This window comes from Phoxinus phoxinus (assembly GCF_949152265.1).
Source record: "Phoxinus phoxinus genome assembly, chromosome: 20".
Lineage (NCBI taxonomy): Eukaryota > Metazoa > Chordata > Actinopteri > Cypriniformes > Leuciscidae > Phoxinus > Phoxinus phoxinus.
This window is the reverse complement of record NC_136895.1, coordinates 20,572,468-20,590,909: the sequence shown is the minus strand read 5'-3', so window position 1 is coordinate 20,590,909 and position 18,442 is coordinate 20,572,468. Positions and strand designations below refer to the sequence as shown.

The 18,442-nt window shown below is 41.1% G+C and overlaps 1 long non-coding RNA gene across 1 annotated transcript in view; it reads right to left on the bottom strand.

The window, feature by feature from the left end:
- Window positions 1-6,010: 6,010 nt before the first annotated feature.
- LOC306988862 overlaps window positions 6,011-18,442 on the bottom strand; it is a 42,469-nt gene continuing 30,037 nt past the window's right edge. Inside the window, exon 3 of the long non-coding RNA XR_013795504.1 lies at window positions 6,011-6,683. This is a non-coding gene — a long non-coding RNA (uncharacterized lncRNA). The remainder of the gene's footprint in view (window positions 6,684-18,442) is intronic.

Below are 18,442 nucleotides of genomic sequence, written 5' to 3'. Positions count from 1 at the left end.
CTCATGGCATTACGGGGGTAAGGCCGATATTTGATCTGGTGGTCTAAAAGTTATTTTAGCCTTTAAAGTAAAAATGTTCAATTGCTCCAAAGAACCATTTAAGAACCTTTATTTTTAAGAGCACTGGACAGTTCATCATGCTTAATAGTCATTGCAGTGCCAAATCCCAGCTTTAACCCAACAGCCTCAGGGCTGCTATCCACGAGAAAAGATGAATAAAAGCTCTCTTTGTTTAATGCTGAACGCAGGCTGACACTCTGACCTGTCAGGGCCTCCGGGTTCCAAAAAGCTCCATCGTGTTTAGCTCTCCGCGGGGTGTTCCCTTACTCTAAGGAGGGATTTAAAACCTGAATGACATTTGAAATAACACTTTTTCTTTACATTTAAACTCTTTTTAGGCCCAGGTCCATTGTTCCGAACTCTTTATCCGCATCATCAACCTTAGAGGGCCATTTCTGGAAAGATGTTTCATCCACCTCCAGAGCTTTTCCAGAGGTTTACGTAGGATTATAGGCGGACCTGATGCATTATCGTTTGAAGCTTCAAAAACACAGAACCCGGGGCGTTTGTGGGGCATCCGGAGCTTCAAAACACGTGGCCGATGTTATAGGTCCAGCTGTTAGAAAGATCCCCTCAATTCATAGACCATTTTTCTGCTTTCCTGCGTCTCTCTCTCTCACTCTGTGCTCCCAGGAGACTATTTTTCTTGGTCTTGCCTGAGTAGCGCAGCCTGACTGGGGCCCTGTGCGCACACACATTCATCACTCCACCCCTACCCCAGCGAGCAAACACACCGTTCTACGGCTGCAGAGTCAACCGCACAAGGTTTCTCCCTGCTGTGTGTATGCCTCAATGTGGAGTTCAGGTTTTCCAATGAGTGATGGTTACCAAGTGTGTATTCAAACCATGCAAATGTGCATGGTCTGATTTGATTTGAATTAAGAGATAAAATATTGGTAACGCATTAAAATGTCCTTCTTTAATAAAAACTATCTCTACATGACACTCTACCTACACTCTTAAAAATAAAGGATCTTTATTGATGGTTCCATGAGGAACCTTTATCATCCATATAACCTTTCCAATGCACAAAAGGTTCTCTGGATTATTAAAATGTTATTCAGACTAAGAAAAGAAAATGGTTCTTTTAAAGAACTGTACACTAAATGGTTCTTCTATGGCAAAACCTTTATTCTTGAGGGTGTGTTCACACTTGGCATGTTTGGTTGAATTAAAATGAACCCTGGTGCGATTGCTCTGTTAGTGCGGTTCATTTGAATAAGTGTGAACGCTGCCATCTGAACCCTGGTGCGTATCAAACAAGCGGATCGAGACCGCTGAATAGATGGCTCTCGGTTCGCTTCCAAACAAACTCTGGACCAAAGACAGGTAAACGAACAAAAAACGTGAAATTATTTCACATGATATGACCCTAAAAAGGACAGAATGCTCAAGCAAACCTGTTTTTTTCTCGTTATAGTCGCGATGTTGCCCATCACAGTTCGGAACTGTCTCCTCGCAGCAGATCTTCATTTGTGTGTGTGATGCATGTATTCCTACCACTGTTTTGACTCCTTTACACATTTTATAAGCTCTTCACAACTTCTCAGTTGGTCAAAAAACGTATATTAGTGTTGTCAAAAGTACCGACTTCGTTACCAAGTCGGTACTGAAATTAAAAAAATGTGACGCTCTGACGCTTTGGATATTCGGTAAGTTTGGAAATATACGTAATAAAAGCCGACCAATCAGGTTGTGAACATATGCCTTAAGATTCGGTGTTAAAATGCGAATGTGAATGCTAAGCGGACCAGGGCTAAATGTTTTTTGGGTTTTTGGGTACGGACCAAACAGCAAAACGTGATGCAACGTTCAGAGAAGTCAGTCTAGTCCCTTTTAACTTAGTATTTTTATTTTATTTTTTTAAAGCATCAAGCATGCAAGGAAATGCAAAAACATGTTCAGTGTAAAATGGCCCTATGGTCTGTAAAAAAGCTGTTTTTGCGCTCTGAATGCATGTGATTTCGGACACAATGTCATTTGTAGTTTCACACTGCTCAAATGCAGTATTGACCAATCAGAAGCCAATATTAATATTTGTTTTATTCAACTAGTCCGAACTATCACAACACTTTGATTCATAGATATTCATATTTGAATGTATATCAAGTACTGATGGGTTCAGATTGATAAAGTGTTTGTTAATGGCATGTCATTAGAACCTGTCACCACAATATTTCACAGGGCAGCCAGTGTTCTGTATCCAGTGACACCTGGTTCATAACCGAGGCCCATTAATTGTTAATTGCCTTGACATTGTGTGCACAAAACTGGTACCAGAGCTTTTCCCAACCGTTTCGAAAGCCCTGACGCCTCTTGCCCACAGCATGTTTGCGTTACAGGCTACTTGAGCGGCGAGAGCAAAGAGAAGAAGAAAAGCGCTCAGGGGGATGAAGAGGAGGAGGAGGAGGAGGGGCGGTCCGCGTGCTTGGCAGTAAATTCGAGCACTGACATGAATTTTGCGAGGGGCCGGTCCCTCTGGAAACTCCCCTGTGACGGCATTAGAGGCCTCTCTGTGTTATTGCACACACACACACGCACACACGCGCGCGCATCTTCTGCGCCTCTAAAAATCTGCACCCATAAACAATAAGAGTCGACTTGACTGCGCTTGTGTCTTTCTGACCTCTAATGAGACCTAAGATCTAACCTTTTCTAAATTCTACCTTTTAAACACAAAACCCCCCTGATTTTACTATGATACAGTTATAGTATCAGATAGAAATCCCATGGTACTTTATATACTATGGTACTTCACAGTAAGCTAAAGAATAGCATAGTATTATCATAGTAAATGTCAAACAACACTTCTGTTCAAATGTTTGAGGTCAGTTAAAAAAGAAAAACGTATTCCGCATGGAAAGGACACATTACATTTGTACAAAAGTGACAGTATACATTTATAGTGAATTATTTGTATTTCAAATAAATACCGTTCCCTTGAACTTTCTATTCATCGGAGAATCGTGAAAAAATTTATCAAAAATATTAAGCAGCACAACTGTTTTTCTGAAGGATCATGACACTTATGGATCATGTGAAAACACAAAAAAACTAACAATTATTTTAAATGGCATTAATATTTCACAATATTACAGCTTTCTTTTATTAAATACATGCAGCCTTGATGAGCATAAGAGACTTCTTTCAAAAACTAAAAAAAAAAAAAAAAAAACTTTTTATAGCTATTGTACTAAATAAATGTATGGTTTTACCATGGTATTAACGCATACCCAAAAGTATTAGTATGCTACATACTATTTTTTGTTTTGTTGTTGTTGTATTCTTAGAAGTATACTATCTTGGAGCTAGATATGTAGGCCTACACGAGCCAATCATCGACTCGTCCGCCATCTTGGAACGGTCAACATTTCTGATGCTGTCGTCACTCACAATAAAAATCAATGAGTTTTCCAAGATGCCACATCAATTGCGCAGCCTCTGGTTATGAAAAAAGTTTTAACTATGGTGACTTATAGTGTAGAATTAGCTAACGACTTTGTCTTGTCTTTCATCTGCTTAAGTCTATTGCAAATATAGATATTCATACGTGCGTATATTACATAGCCTACGATTGCAATTTGTCAATTTGCTCTTGAGTGTTTTTTGTTGTTGTTGTTGTTGTTGTTGTTGTTGACCGGTCAAATATGGCTTACCTACAGTGAACCCATAGAAATAGCCTAACGGGGCATTCATGCCCTGGAGTACTATGTAAATACCAATAGCCTATCAATGTTTGTAAGGAAAACTGTGGTCACTCACAGCAAAAGATGGTAATGCTGTGTTACATGTTCAAAAACGGGTAAACAAAGTAGCTCAGACTATCGTGGTTTTAAAGTAAAAAATATATAGGCTAAACAAACAAGAGTTGTAGACCGGGTTCTAGTTTGATTCTAGTCTAGAGCGCGCACATGAGCTGATTGCAGTTTGTCGCTCTGGTTTGCTGTGGGGTTTAACGAGCGCAACGTGTCGTTAAAGCGCCGGTTTACGAGGCTCCTTTATCGTCCCACTCACACGCATATACGCGAGCGGCACACAGACTGCAGAACCCCTAAAGACTCAGATTTAATGCTTCCTGCCCGGGCTGATCTCACTCCCACCGCCAGCTGCTGCTTTCAATTTCCCCCTCACGCTCGCTCTCTCTCTTCTTTCTTCAGCGCTTTAACTCGCCGCTGCCTTTGGCGACCAAATGTTTTCAAACCTGAGATGAGAATACAGCACGTACACCCCAGACACCCGTGTATCTAGAGCTACTTGAGACACATCGAGGAGCACAAAAGTGCTAATGTCCAAAAATATGAAAAATGGTCTTTAATTCATGGTGATAATGTGGTACTTTTTAAACTTTGATATAGACCTACGATGTTTCAGAATGGTTTCAAATTCATAGTAGCCTACCATGTTATTTATTTCAAACTACGTCAAAGAAAGAAATGAAAATTGACAACGTTTCGAAGAAATTCAATGTAGGTAATCCATCCTGCTAATGTTATCTATATCTCATGGTATTGCCCTGCTACCATATAGCCTACCCTGGTATTTCAGACATGTACCAGTATACTTCAAAGTACCCTGATGTTATCACCACAGTATTTTATGGGATATCAAAGTACCAACATTTTTTATTTTCCATGAATTTTCCATTTGTTTTTTTATGACAATGAAAACCCTGATAAGACGATTGCAAACCCAAACCATAAAATAAAATATTACTATATATATATATATGTGTACAAAATATAATTAACATTTATTTTTTCTTTTGAGGATGTCCCCAAAATGAGCTTTTCACATTTAGCTAAATTCTGGTGAGATTTTCCAACATTTATAGAAGTAATAATTTATATAGCTCTCTATCTGTCTGCCACACTCACACACACACAAACACGGAGCGCTCACGTTAATCCGTTTGTCACGGTGAGCGTGCTTCCTGAGAGCTGAAAAATTATTCCTCTCCTTTTCCCTGCGCGATGCTCCACGCAAGACACTGTGTGTGTGTGTGTGTGTGTGTGTGTGTGTGAGGGGGAACAGACAGGCAAGCAGCTGCAAATGTTAAATTGTATCCAATTACTGCCCGCACGGCGATACGAGGGGAATAATTCTTTCCGTATGACAGCGCGATTCGATTATTCCGCACACGAGAGACGCTCCTTATAACTGCGTGAAAAACGTCCCCTGCACGCTCACGCTGAAACACACAAGCAGCCCGTGTGTGTGTGTGTGTGTGTGTAATGATGCGTGCCGTGTACTAGTGTTACACTCTTGATTGACAGGGAGGAAGAACTCATTATGGTCCGATGCTTTGAAACACGACGGCCTACGTCAGACGTGTCTCTAAAGGTCGGCGACCTCTGACCTCCACCTATTTCAACACAATTAGACCTTCCAATAACTGTGTAAGTTTTTGAAACGCCTCAGGGTTGAAGAATTTTAAAGGATGGGCTTTCAGGTGTTATCTCAACATTATATTCAAACACATCGGTCACAAGGTACGTGATGACATCACTGACTTCATGAATATGGTCAAGCACAAATGACATAATAGCAACTTTAATTTGGGGCCTATTGTTCATGCAAAGCGATCGTATGACTACAGAAGACTTGGAATATAGTGCACGAGTGGACCACCTTTATGATGTTTTAGTTTGCCATTTTTGAGCAGCTCAGACATTCTGCTAAACATCTTTTGTGTCCTAAAGAAGCTAGTAGGTCATGGGTTGAAAACATATGAGGGTGAATAAATGAGTTTTAATTTTTGGATCAACTGTTCCTTTAATAATTATAGTGAGTTTATATGCTATTTTATGAAAAAAATAGTTTACACTGTTGAAATTAGTATGAAAAAAGCGGCGGCATGTAACATGATAGTACCTTATTGAGTATTGTTGGGTACCATGTAAAAAATGTATACAATTATGAATTATTGTAAAATTATAGCACTACCATGGTACATGTCCCAAAACGTGTTTATTTTTAGTAAGTGCATGTTTTTTTTATACCATGGTGCTTTATTGAAAGGTAAATCTGTAATATTTTGTAAATACCATGGTATATAAACATAGTAATCATATAGAACCATGGTATATCTCAAAATATGGTTTAATGCTTATAAAACACACAGTATTACTGTGGTCATCATCCAAAAACAAGGTTTTACCATGGTACATTTCCACAAAATTGGTATTAACATGGTAGTCACATGGTATAATTGAATTCCAAAGAGCTTACCATAGCACATGTACAAAAAAAACATGGTATTACCATAATGCATATCCAAAAATGACCATATGTAAGGGTATATAATACAGAAATGCCCCAAAATCTTCAGTCACTCAGACAATCTTCCCTCTTTGTAGAGGTCTTGACGTTAAGAGGAGGATATGCCATCACCTGACGTGTCATCTGGCCGAGACATCTGAACGACGGACCCGAATCGCACCTGCTCTGCTCACGGCCTGCTCTCCTTCACTGAGAATAGATGAAGCACTGAGACCACGCTGCAGGCAGGCGGTGGAAACGCGTTCACAAGGTCATCCGTCACGGATGTGACAACGGCGGAGCAGCTTTGGACAAATGAGAGCGGGGAGAAAGATGGAGGGATAATCTCAAGGACACCGGAGCTCCTGGACGAGGATGGAGGCAAGAAAGGAGAAGGTTAAAGGGCTGGGGATGGGAGTTCAGCCAAACAGACAGTGGAGGTGGGCTGTCAACTCCCATTATCTATTCAGACTCTAATGTCTAATATTAAAAACCCGGAGAGAGCGAGGTTAGACGAGGAAAGACGAGCGAGCCACAGGCGCTTCACCTTGCCTTGTTCCCCTGCGCCGCTGCGCACACACATGCGCGGCTGTTTTTTTATGTGATGTAGTGGTTGCCACAGTGGCAGCAGACACCTTGACAACCAGGCGGCCCTCACAGCTGCCGCCTGACTGGCAGCCACTTAGAGACTGCATGAGAGTGTGTGAGTGTGTGTGTGTGTGTGTGTGTGTGTGTGACAGCAAGCCCTTAAACCTGTAGCACACTAGCCTGTGCAGAAATCTTCTGCTGGAGTTTGTGTCAGTTACAGCTGACATACTTCATCCAAGTGTGTTGAGGTACATGCTTGGCACTTCTTGCGCTACACTGGCAGTACTGAAGGGGGCGATATCTAAGAAAAGCTGCAGACTGTAAGTCATTCATTTTTTATGTAGAGTACTATCGGAGCTGCATGGAGTTCCCACCATATACGAATCGGGAAATTTCGGATTCGATTAGCTTTGGCTGCGTTAAAATATTTGTACGTCTCCGGCTATACTGTATGCGTCCGCCCCACCGGATGGTGTATTCTAATCAAAACTATGAGCGTGAGGCGAGAATTACCAGTATTTGTCCACTTAAATTGTATTCTTTAAAAGCTATTTCTGTAAAATTTAGTTTATGGATAATTATTTAATAAATAATTATTTAATTTAATTAATTAATTACATTGTTAATCCCTAGGTTAGCCAAGTTTTTCTTTCAGGCATATTTGGGTTTGTTTTGTGTGGATATAAAAAGATTTCAAGTTCTGTGCGACTGCCACTAGGGGGCGAATTGCGTCAATCGCATGCGAATGTCGGAGATAGTGGAAAGGCAGCTATAAAGTAATTGTACATTTTCAAAAACGATCTACACAAATGTCCGTTATAGTGTCTCAATACCGAGATCACAACATGTACGTTGTGCAATAAATTGTGCTCTGACACATTTTATAACATGTATACACAAGTGTAACACAATTTGTTGTTATGGGAAGGAGGTGGGAACCGGCGAACGTTACAAGACTTTTAATAAATAAATAAACAAATACAAAATGAAAGTAAAGATGGTAGCCCTTCACGGCCAGCTTTCGCATGCAGTCACACACACACACACACACACACACACACACACACACACACACACACACACACACACACATATAAAACATAAACAAAACGTAAAATCCAGGCCTGTCCTCTCTCTTCCTTCACTGTCGTCGCTCCTCCTTTTTTGCTTCTGCATCTTCGTGAGAGATACGAGACCGGTGTACCGCGCGGGTGTCGCTCATCAGTAATCACCCCACCAGCCTCGCGACATTCTCTCACGCCCCCCCGGCCTCGTCCTGCTATATACTATCTATACGTCCTACTCGTCCACATATAGTAGCTGGGAATCTTTTTCAAAGTTCACAAAAAACAAATACGAATTAGGTGCATTTCCATAAAGTTGTTTGAGCGGATGACGGTAATATTGGTAACCTAGTAACCAACAGTAAAAAAAACAACATCAGCGATTAGTCACGTGGATTTAATGTTACGTCAGAATTTATTTGGCAAATGCGTTTCCATCTCCTCTTTTTCGCAAGTCGAAAGCCCCCTCAAGCTAGCGTAAACTTTTTTGCGAATTAAGGGATATGTATAGAAAATTTGCATTTTCATCACTTTGATACTTTAAAATGCGCATAAAAACAGGGTGTTGGAAACAGCTATTGACGTGGGAAAATTAATTTGTGTAGCTAGAAGCGTCTGCGCTCACATAGAGTGTTTAATTCCTTTGTGTCGCAACTAAACAAGATATCAGTAACTTGATCACGACCATTACAATTAGTTTGTTCGGTTGACGGACACGTAATTTGTAATGTACTCTGTATTATTTCCGCTATATATTCTAAATTGAATAAAATAAAAATACAATTTTATTTACAGATTATATTTAGAAATTTTTGCGATACATTTTATTCAGTATATTTCCAAAAACCTGTCCGCTGCGTCAAAGCATTTTTTTTTTTTGCTATTCTAACATGGCCCATGCTAATTTTATTTCATATAAATTTTAACTGTTACATGCGCACTTCATGATAGACGTCTCAATGTACACAACAAACAAACTCACACACTGTCAAGGTGAGGTTAGCCGTGCATTTAAGTATGTGGTCTCATCACACACACTTCATTGCACTCTTAATTTACGCATGACATTTACACATGACGCCTCTACACTCACGGTCATTACCCTGAGAGCTTCAGTTCAAAAATGCTTGAGCCAGCAACCTCACACACACACACGCGCGATTCGTTCAACTCTTGTACACCAGAAAGAGATCACTGTGAGCGCACTTCTATTGTATTTAAATCACAAAGTAAAATTATATTTATTTATTACATTGAAGGCCAAGTGTGCAGTGGTTGTATAAAATGGTTATTTATGCAGTTATTTTTGATAAATTGGTTTTTGAGATCAAATTGTTTTAAATAATACTAATACAATACAACAATAACAGATGCTATATATATATATAATGTATGTATGTGTCATAAAAAAAGCATCTCTAATTATCTGTAATGCCATAGGTAATAATCAGTTCCCATCAATTCGCCAACCTAAAGATGCTGAAGTCATTCTGTTCACGTGAACACGCATACACATCTGTTCTTTAAGATGCCGAGCCAGTGTAAACGTGAAATGAGTCACACACACTCATTTACAGAGAACTGCAGAGGAAACAGTGATGTATGTCAGAGAAACGGAGAAAACATCGAGACAGAGATCTTTGTAAGTCTGTTGCCGTAGTGCTCTGAAAGTGTGTGTGTGTGGGGGCTGATACATCGCCAGCAGGCACAATCTAGCCTGATTATCACACACACACACACACACACGCTCTCTCTTTCTTTTACACACTCACACAGATGAGCCATTTTCAGTAATCAAGGCATCGAATAAGTCCTCACTTTTGAGCTCGGCTGCGACTTGCACGCACACACAAAATCCTGGCATGTGTCCCCAGCACATAAACAGCCATTAATCGTTGCTCACACTGCTGACATTTGGAAGAAAGGTCACACTTTCCTGTCTCTCTCTCAGTCTCCCTCCCTGTCGTTCCGCCCACCCTCTCTGAGAACCAGCAGACAGGCCGCGACTCCTGGTAATTTCCTGCCTCGCGCCCGTAATAGTGCGTTCACTGTGCGTCTACAGTCAGAGAGGAAACGGGGCGTTTAAAGGGTTGCAAACCATGCTGCCTCTTACACGTCTTAACTAGTTTCCAGCGACGTCCACAATGTGAAAATGCTATGTGGCGTGACACAATCACAAGCAATTAGAATATATATTTGATGTTTATTGTACAGTTATGAGGATCAGGATTCTGAACCAATCAGATTTCACAGTGGGCGGGACTACATAGTGTTACGCACACAGCATAAATAAAAACCAAATGATCAAATAAATGTCCTGTTGCTCGTCGTTTATTGCTATTGGTTACGACAAAACTCACAAAATGGTAATAGTTGCAGTGACAAAGCACTTGAAAGTTCTTTAATGACAACAACCGTTAGCGATGTGACAAAGCTGAGTAAAACTGAACTTTATGCAAATGAGCAGAGATGCGATGAGGCAACTACCGATGGTAGTGAAGATAATGATTGTGCTACGTAATCTGACAACCTGTAATATCTGACACCTTAGTAAATCTAATAAGGTAATACACTTTTTAAGCAAAATCAGATTGTTAAAATTTGCGTGGTTTCGCATGATTTGATTATTCACTGAGAGTTAATGATTTGAGGCAAGTGACAACAACCGTCAGCGATGTGACAGCTGGGCAGAACTGAACTTTTTGCAAATGAGCAGCAATGAGATATGGCAACTACCAATGATTGGGAAGATAATGACTAAAACGCATTAACGTGCAAGCTCATGTAAATGGGATAAAGTTTTTGTTTTTTTGTGAAGCAAATAATCTAATAAACTTGAACTCTTTCCCTGCCAGTGTTTTTTTCTCAACTTTCATGGCCCCTAGAATATTTTGTTGTATGAATACTTGAACATAAAATATATCAAAAGACCACAACCAATTATATACTACCCCTAGGTCATATTATCCCTAAACATAGACTCAACTTCCACTGCTACACCGATGACACTCAACTTTATATCAGCACAAACCCCTCCTCACAGCTCCCACCCACACAACTTGTTAACTGTTTGCAGGAACTCAAATCGTGGAGTACCACAAACCTATTCAAACTTAACAGTAATAAGACAGAACTCATGGTGGTGGCCCCTGTACCACTGCTCAGGAAAGTTGTAGACCTGGCCCTGGTTGTGGAGGGCTGCTCCATTTCCCCATCACCTGAGGTGCGCAACCTGGGCGTCATCCTGGACTCCACTCTCTCCTTCCAGTCCCACATCAACAACATCCCCAAGTCTGTCTTCTACCACCTCAGAAACATCTCACGACTCCGGCCTTCACTCACACATTCAGTAACTGAGACACTCATCCATGCCTTCGTCACCTCCCGCCTGGATTACTTCAATGGTGTCCTGTCTGGACTGCCCACCAAGGCCCTTAGCAGACTCCAGTATCATATAGCATATCACTAGCATAGTAGCTTATCACTCCCATTCTCCAACAGCTCCCCTGGTTGCCAGTCAAGTCACGCATCACCTACAAGATCCTTCTGCTCACTTACAAATCTGTCCATGGACTCTCACCAAAATACCTCACAGATCTCCTCCACCCCTACACTCAGTCACGTTCCCTGCGGTCCTCTGACAAGGACCTGCTGGACATCCCCCGCACCAATGCTCCCACACTCTGGAACAGTCTACCCCTACACGTCCGCTCTGTCCCATGTTCAAAATGCACCTCAAAACATTTATTTTCACTAAGTTTTCACTAACACTTCTTTTCCGCTAATTTCATTTCGCTCCTGTAGTTAGTCTGAGATAGCGGCCTATCTTTCAGTTTTCCACCGGCCTTCGGACGGCCGGGCCAATCAACGAACAGAGGGCGGGCTGAGAGCCGTGACGTAGACGCTAAGCGCCGAGTTTTACATTGTAGGTCAGAGAAATCGAAAAGCGAAACGAGACACGGGATGCAATTCGCTCTGTTATGGTGAACCAGTGCCGCCGCTCCCACCACGCGCTGTGCGTAGGGCACCAAGAGCTGAAGGGGCACCAAAAAAATAGCGTTCCGGGAGTCTCCTGCATATTGATAGCGGCTCACTAACGCCCGCGAATTAGTTAAAATCTCCTGAATCTAGAGCGATCGCGCCCGCGAGACAGAGACTGTGCTCTAAACCGCGTAGCGTGTGTACGGCAGAGAGAGTAAAAGACCGCGCGCGTGCCTCATGAAGCTTCTCGGGGTAGAGGGCATCATAAAGGAATTATGCTTAGGGCACCAAAATGGCTAGCAGCGGCACTGGCTGTGTTTAAAAGATCTAATCCTAAATTTGAGAGTTGGCTACAAATATTTTCTTGTTTCACTCTGTCAAAAATAAGTTTAGAGGCCGTGATTGTACCGTTGATGCGTAGATTTAACTTCGCATAATCTGCAAAAGTCGTTTACAGCCATGTTCACTCCGGTATTTCGCTCGCAACATCATGTGTTTATAGCAGGTTTACAGTGGAAGTTCGATCATAGATTTGAGTTCGATGCATGATGTCTGTGGTTCGATGCGGCTGTACAGGTGCATAACATACGTCCTAACTAAACTTATCTGATTGGCTTACGGGTAACCAATGATTTTAAACTTCAGACAAGCGCCCCCTAGCGAGAGAGAAAACACTTCTCTATTATGCCATTCCAGACTCTGTCTACGAAGCAAAGTGAAGTAGCAGAGTCTGGTATTACCAGGCTAGAGATTCAGTACTCTTTTGGAAAATGCATAATAGCTCTACCGTATAACAGTGAAAACATGGATTGCTGGAAAGTTCTGTCAATGGTGGGAAGTGTTTAGCCTGGCTCCGCCCTCCTACGTACTTCCGCTCAATTTTCATTTTCCTTCAGTACTACGTCTGGGATTGAGGTATATTCTTGGGTTTTCTCCGGTCAATTTTTTACCGGTCCAATCAGCAAACAGATGGAGTGGCTGAGAACGATGACGTTGAGTCGTAATACCTGGAAGTTAACGCTTGTCAATGGAGAGAGGCCAGACTCTCTGTTCAAATGAAATGTACGAGAGTCTGGTAGAACCAGGCTAGGAAGTGTTGTCATTAATGAAGGAAAAACCTGTTTGGTGTGCTTTTTTTTTTTTTTTTTGCTCTGCATTTAAAGAGCTCTACGTAAATTCTTCTTTCTTGTGTGCGAGTCTGCTCTGATTTCAAAGCCGTAAAACAGATTTTTTTTTACAATGAGCCAGTTTTTATCAGTGTTTTGTTGTACGTGTAAATGCATTTCATAATAGTAATTTTCAGTATAAAAGCAACTCAAGGTTGTTGTTTTTGGGTGATTTCATGCAACATGAGTGACACCAACTTTTGGCGATGCGACAAAATTTAAAATTTGCAAAGCTACCATTTTGCATCTGCAGTGGAGATAACTTGATCCCTTGCATGATACAGTTAGATACAGCGGTCAAGCAGGAACTCCTACTAGCGTTCAGTAAAGCGACTTAGCGACCACAATTACACTGCAAGCGAAGGCTGTGACAACCATATTACTGACACGCGCAACATTCCGACGCATTTAGACTGTTTCGGCCGTGGTGCAATCCTCAAACCACAGAGAGAAATCATAACTTTGTTCCTTCGGTGCATTTTTGTGGTGGACAAGCCTGGTCAGTTTGTAGGACACGCGCTGATGCGGCCACTTGTGAATGAACCTCGTTGTTTCTCGTTCTCGGCTGCAATCTTCCACCCCTCGTGATTTTTGTCAGTCTGTTAGTGTGAACAATAGCAGCGTTTCATAGTGAGATCAACCAGCACACACACTCAGGCAGTCAGAGGGAAGAGTCGACGGGGACTCTAGTAACAGAGGAACAAATGATGAGGATTACAGACAGAGACGCGCATTATACCGCTGCCCCCTCCGAACCTGTCTCTCTCTCTCCGTGCTCATTCCACATAATCTGATTCCATATCCTCGCTGCTAGTAATCCCTCCAAAACAATTTACACCCCCCAAATGCACTAAATGGTTGCACCACACTTGCATAGAGAATTTAGCATGTAGCGCCTGGTTAAACTGGATTGCTAAAGGTGGTTTTCACACTTGGTCCTAACTCGAATTCAGTTCCTCTTTCTGCACTTTTGGGTCTGAGCATGCATGTTTTCGTCATATACCCAAGGACCACTGCGAGTATTCACAGCAGCTGTTTCCCACTTTCCTTTACCTTAAAATCTTTGCACTAGTCTGGCTGGATCTTTTACAGGAGATGTGAGGAAAAAAATGTGACAAAGACTGTGGAAAGATACTAATTAATCGTCCTCACCTCCAATCACCTTGGGTTAAAAAAAGCTACCCATGTGCAGTTCACTGGTGCACACTCAGGTTTAGACAATACTTTAACACCAATTAAACCAACCAAATTTTAATTTGGCTTTGCACCTAAATTTCTAGTGAGATTTTTTTAGTTTGTTGCTTTTGCATGTTTGTGTTTTTTTTCCTGTGCAAACACTCCACCTTTTGTTTGGAAATTAAGATGATTATACGTTCTTATATTTTTTTATTAACAAATCTAGCTAAAAATCACACTTTATCCTGTTGCGATTATAAGTATACAATAAAGTTTAATTAGCAATGTAAAAAAAATGTCATCCATTTTTAACTACTATTGAAAAGTCAGTAATATTTTTTCTTTTTTCAATATATTTAATAATGCAATTTATTCCTGTGGTGTTAAAGCTGAATTTTCAGCATCTTTACTTGAAGGGATAGTTCACCAAAAAAGGAAATTTCTGTCATTAATTACTCACCCTCATGTCTTCAGTACATCTTCGGAGCACAAATTAAGATATTTTTTATTAAATCTGAGAGGTTTCTGAACCAACCATGAACCTGAACCAACCAGGCCCAGAAAGGTAGTAAAGACATCATTAAAATAGTCCATGTGACTCTAGTGGTTGAAATTCTTCAATTAAGTCGGTATTTTTGTTTGTTTTTTTGCGCACAAAAAGTATTCTTGTCGCTTCGTAACATTAAGGTTGAACCACTGTAGTCACATGGACTATTTTAACTATGTCTTTACACCTTTCTGGGCCTTGAAAGTTGCAATGACGTTATCAATGTTGAAACCGGTTGTCCTAATATTTTTGTAGAAAACACCTAGAAAACTCTCCAGGATTCTTCGATGAATAGAAGGTTCAAGAGACAAGTATTTATTTGAAAATAGAAATATTTTGTATCAGTTTAATGCCTGAATAAAAAATTATTAATTTCTTTAAAAAAAAAATCTTTTGAACGGAAGTGTATGTATTTTCACATCTGTCATTTCAGTCTGTGTAGTCACCCGTTTCTTTACCCGTGTCTAAAAATCACGTTTTCTCCTTCCGCCCAAGAGCGTCACATTCAAACACACGTCAGTCGATTTGTTTGTTCTTGAACGGCAGTTTTCCTGGTTGTGTTTGTTTTGTGCGTCTGCGGTGAGCAGCCCACACACCTCTTGTGTGTTGACACTGCACGCTTGGCCTCAAACTGCAGCAGAGAGAGAGAGAGAGAGAGAGAGAGAGAGAGAGAGAGAGAGAGAGAGAGAGAGACAGCATGTCTGGCTACCAGGTCTTTATCCCAGCGCTCCGCTCCGTGTGCCAGACTTCAGGGCTGGAACGGTTTAATGCCGAGTACAGCTCACGAAACGACTCTCGCCGTGTCTCATTTGATTTAAGGCCCCAGAGGCATCTCTCCATATCGGTCTAAAACTGCGACCACGTGTTGTTTTGCAGCACAGCTTTTGGCGTTTAAAGAGTTAATCCCGCAGACGGCAGCAACATGCAGCGAGCATGTGGGTGTTTGGGTGTGTTCGTGCTGGAGAGAGCGAGAGAAAGAGATGATGTGTGTAAAATGTGTGTGTGTTTCTGGCATGCCATCCCGTCGAAGCGGCAGTAGTTTTCAAGTCACCATGAAATCAAAATTAACAATTTTTAAATAATTTTTCCGTGCACATCATTCTTTTTTTTCTTTTTTATGTATGTGCCCTCTAATCTTTAATCAAAATAACTTCCCCTCCCTGTTACAGCAACGTCTCTTCTCTGGTGACGAATTTACTGGTGTGAGGGCGGGACAACTTGTCACTCACATGAAATCGACCAATAGCAAACCACAACGATCCAATGATCCAATCAATTCCCAAAATCAATCATTGACAAAATCAAGTCCCACCCTACATGTTTACTTGTTCAAGAAGCCGTTTCAATTAGATATAAACCCTACATAGAGAAGAAAAGACTGTTGTAACTTCTGAAAAAAATAATTTAGCTGCAATAGATAGTTAGCTGTAGTTAATCCAGTAACACTCAAAGGATGCATTTCAGCATATCGGTGTTCAAACATAGCCGAATAAACATGGCTTATCTAAGAGTGTGCAATGCAAACATGCGATGAAAAACATGCGTTTTCCCTTCAACCCTTCGCTTTTTTCCCTCCATCACTTCCTCCTGTCCGCCCAGACACTAAGTATGATTAGAGAACGCAAGAAATTAGACTTCCCGAAGGAGAATGAATGTCTAAACAACTCTGGTTGCTTGCACAAACATCCCGTCTCCAGCAATCTGTAAAATAAACCCAAAACACACACACGTGATTTTCCCACAAGGGAAACCCTGGCGTGAATTTCTGTTCCCTACTTGAGACGCAACCCCACAAACACACTGTTTCCCATAGGAAAGAAAATCGCAAATGCAATCCCTTTAATATCTCAGCTGTTTCACCAATGGAGATCAGATGGAGACTGTCATAATTTTTCTCCTGAGTATCTCCAGGTAATCTCACAATGTATTTCTTCTAGAGTTTCATGAGATGTCTCAGTAATGTCTCAAACTGTGCTCAGATACCAAACTCAAACTTTAAACGTTCAATTCTCCCGAGATAAAATGTTTTGATCTATGCTGTCCATTTAATTTTATAGCATTATATATAATTATTTTATTTCAACAATTGTCTAATTTGCGTCTGAGGAATTAAGAAAACAGACGAAGTTGATTCTTTGATGCAAAACGAAACGTAACTGAGAACATCAAAAGAATGAATGATGAAAGTCATATTTGCAGTGACAAAACTATTCTTCTGAGTAGTGTTTAGTGTTAACGGTCACAAGGGGAAAGGCAACATCTGATGCACAGAAGTTCAAACGTTAACTGGGTAAGAGGGACACAAGTATGAGTCAAGAGCGAGAGAAAAAAAAACAAGAGCGAGAGGCTGTGGTGAGTCAGCCTTTGGTCTAAAAGAGATCGAAAAGATCGGACGACAGCCAGAGGCTGCCATGGTTCAGGACACACACACACACAAACACACACACACATCTCAGACAGAGATGTGCTCTTGTTTTTCAACAGTCTCACAAATGAAAGGAACACCTTACAATGAGACGACAAACATTCTCTTTCTATTTCTCTTTTTTTTCTGTGGTTGTCTCTTTCTTGAAGCACTCGACTTGCCTTACCACCAAGTCTTTCTCTCTTTCTGTATCTCGTTTCTCTCTCTCGGCACAGGCAGCGGCATTTAAAAGACCCTTACAGCGCTGCCCTGACATGCTCTTGGCCTCGACTCCGCCGAGAGAACCCGTCGGGTCCTGACAAGGACAGCAGAACGAGCTGCTTTCCCCTCCTCCACACATCTCATTACGTCCTCTCTCATGCCTGACTTCGTTTTCTAGATTTCCTCCACATCCTCTCTACTTTTGTTTTGTTTTCTCTATAATGGTCAAATCGTTTTTGCTGTTTTTCTAGAGTCTATATCTTGTTGCGACTGGTAAAGATGCCAGTTGTGAAATATCTAGACAAGTCACAATATGCCGTGGTGTTCTTAGAAAGATTGGAGAATGACTGGAAACTAATGTGGAGGGAAAATGGTGGATGAGATCGGAGGGCGCACCTCAAAGCTTCTGGTAAAGTTTCTGCATTTACTGTATAAGTGGAAATACCAATATGCTGCATTTTTTTGAAATGCATAATGCAATGTGTTTTTCCAGTTCATTTGTCAGAAACATCGGAGAATGACAAGAAACTAGAAGAGAAAATGAGTGTGCCTATGTTCATTGCAGACCAAACTTAAATGAGCACCAAGGCACAATGGCTATGAACACGTTATTGACAGAAAACTACTGGAGAGGACAAGCAGGAATGGGATTATAACCCATCATGGACCAGACCTGTGAACCAAATTAGTCAAAACTCATTGGATTTAGAGCACTTGGGCTTAACATTTACACATTATCGAAAGCAACTAACGTTGCATTCAAGGTGTGCATTTGATAATTTCCCATTTTCCCTGGGAATCAAACCCCTGACCTTGGTGTTGTTAGCACCATTCTCTACCGTTTGAGCTACAAGAACGAGCCAAACAAGATTTTGAGTTTGAATTAAACTTTTAAAGGCATTGGGCCTCATTCATGAAACATTCGTAAATATACGAGTAAATATGTGAGTGATTTGCGCGTAAAGAGACCTTCACG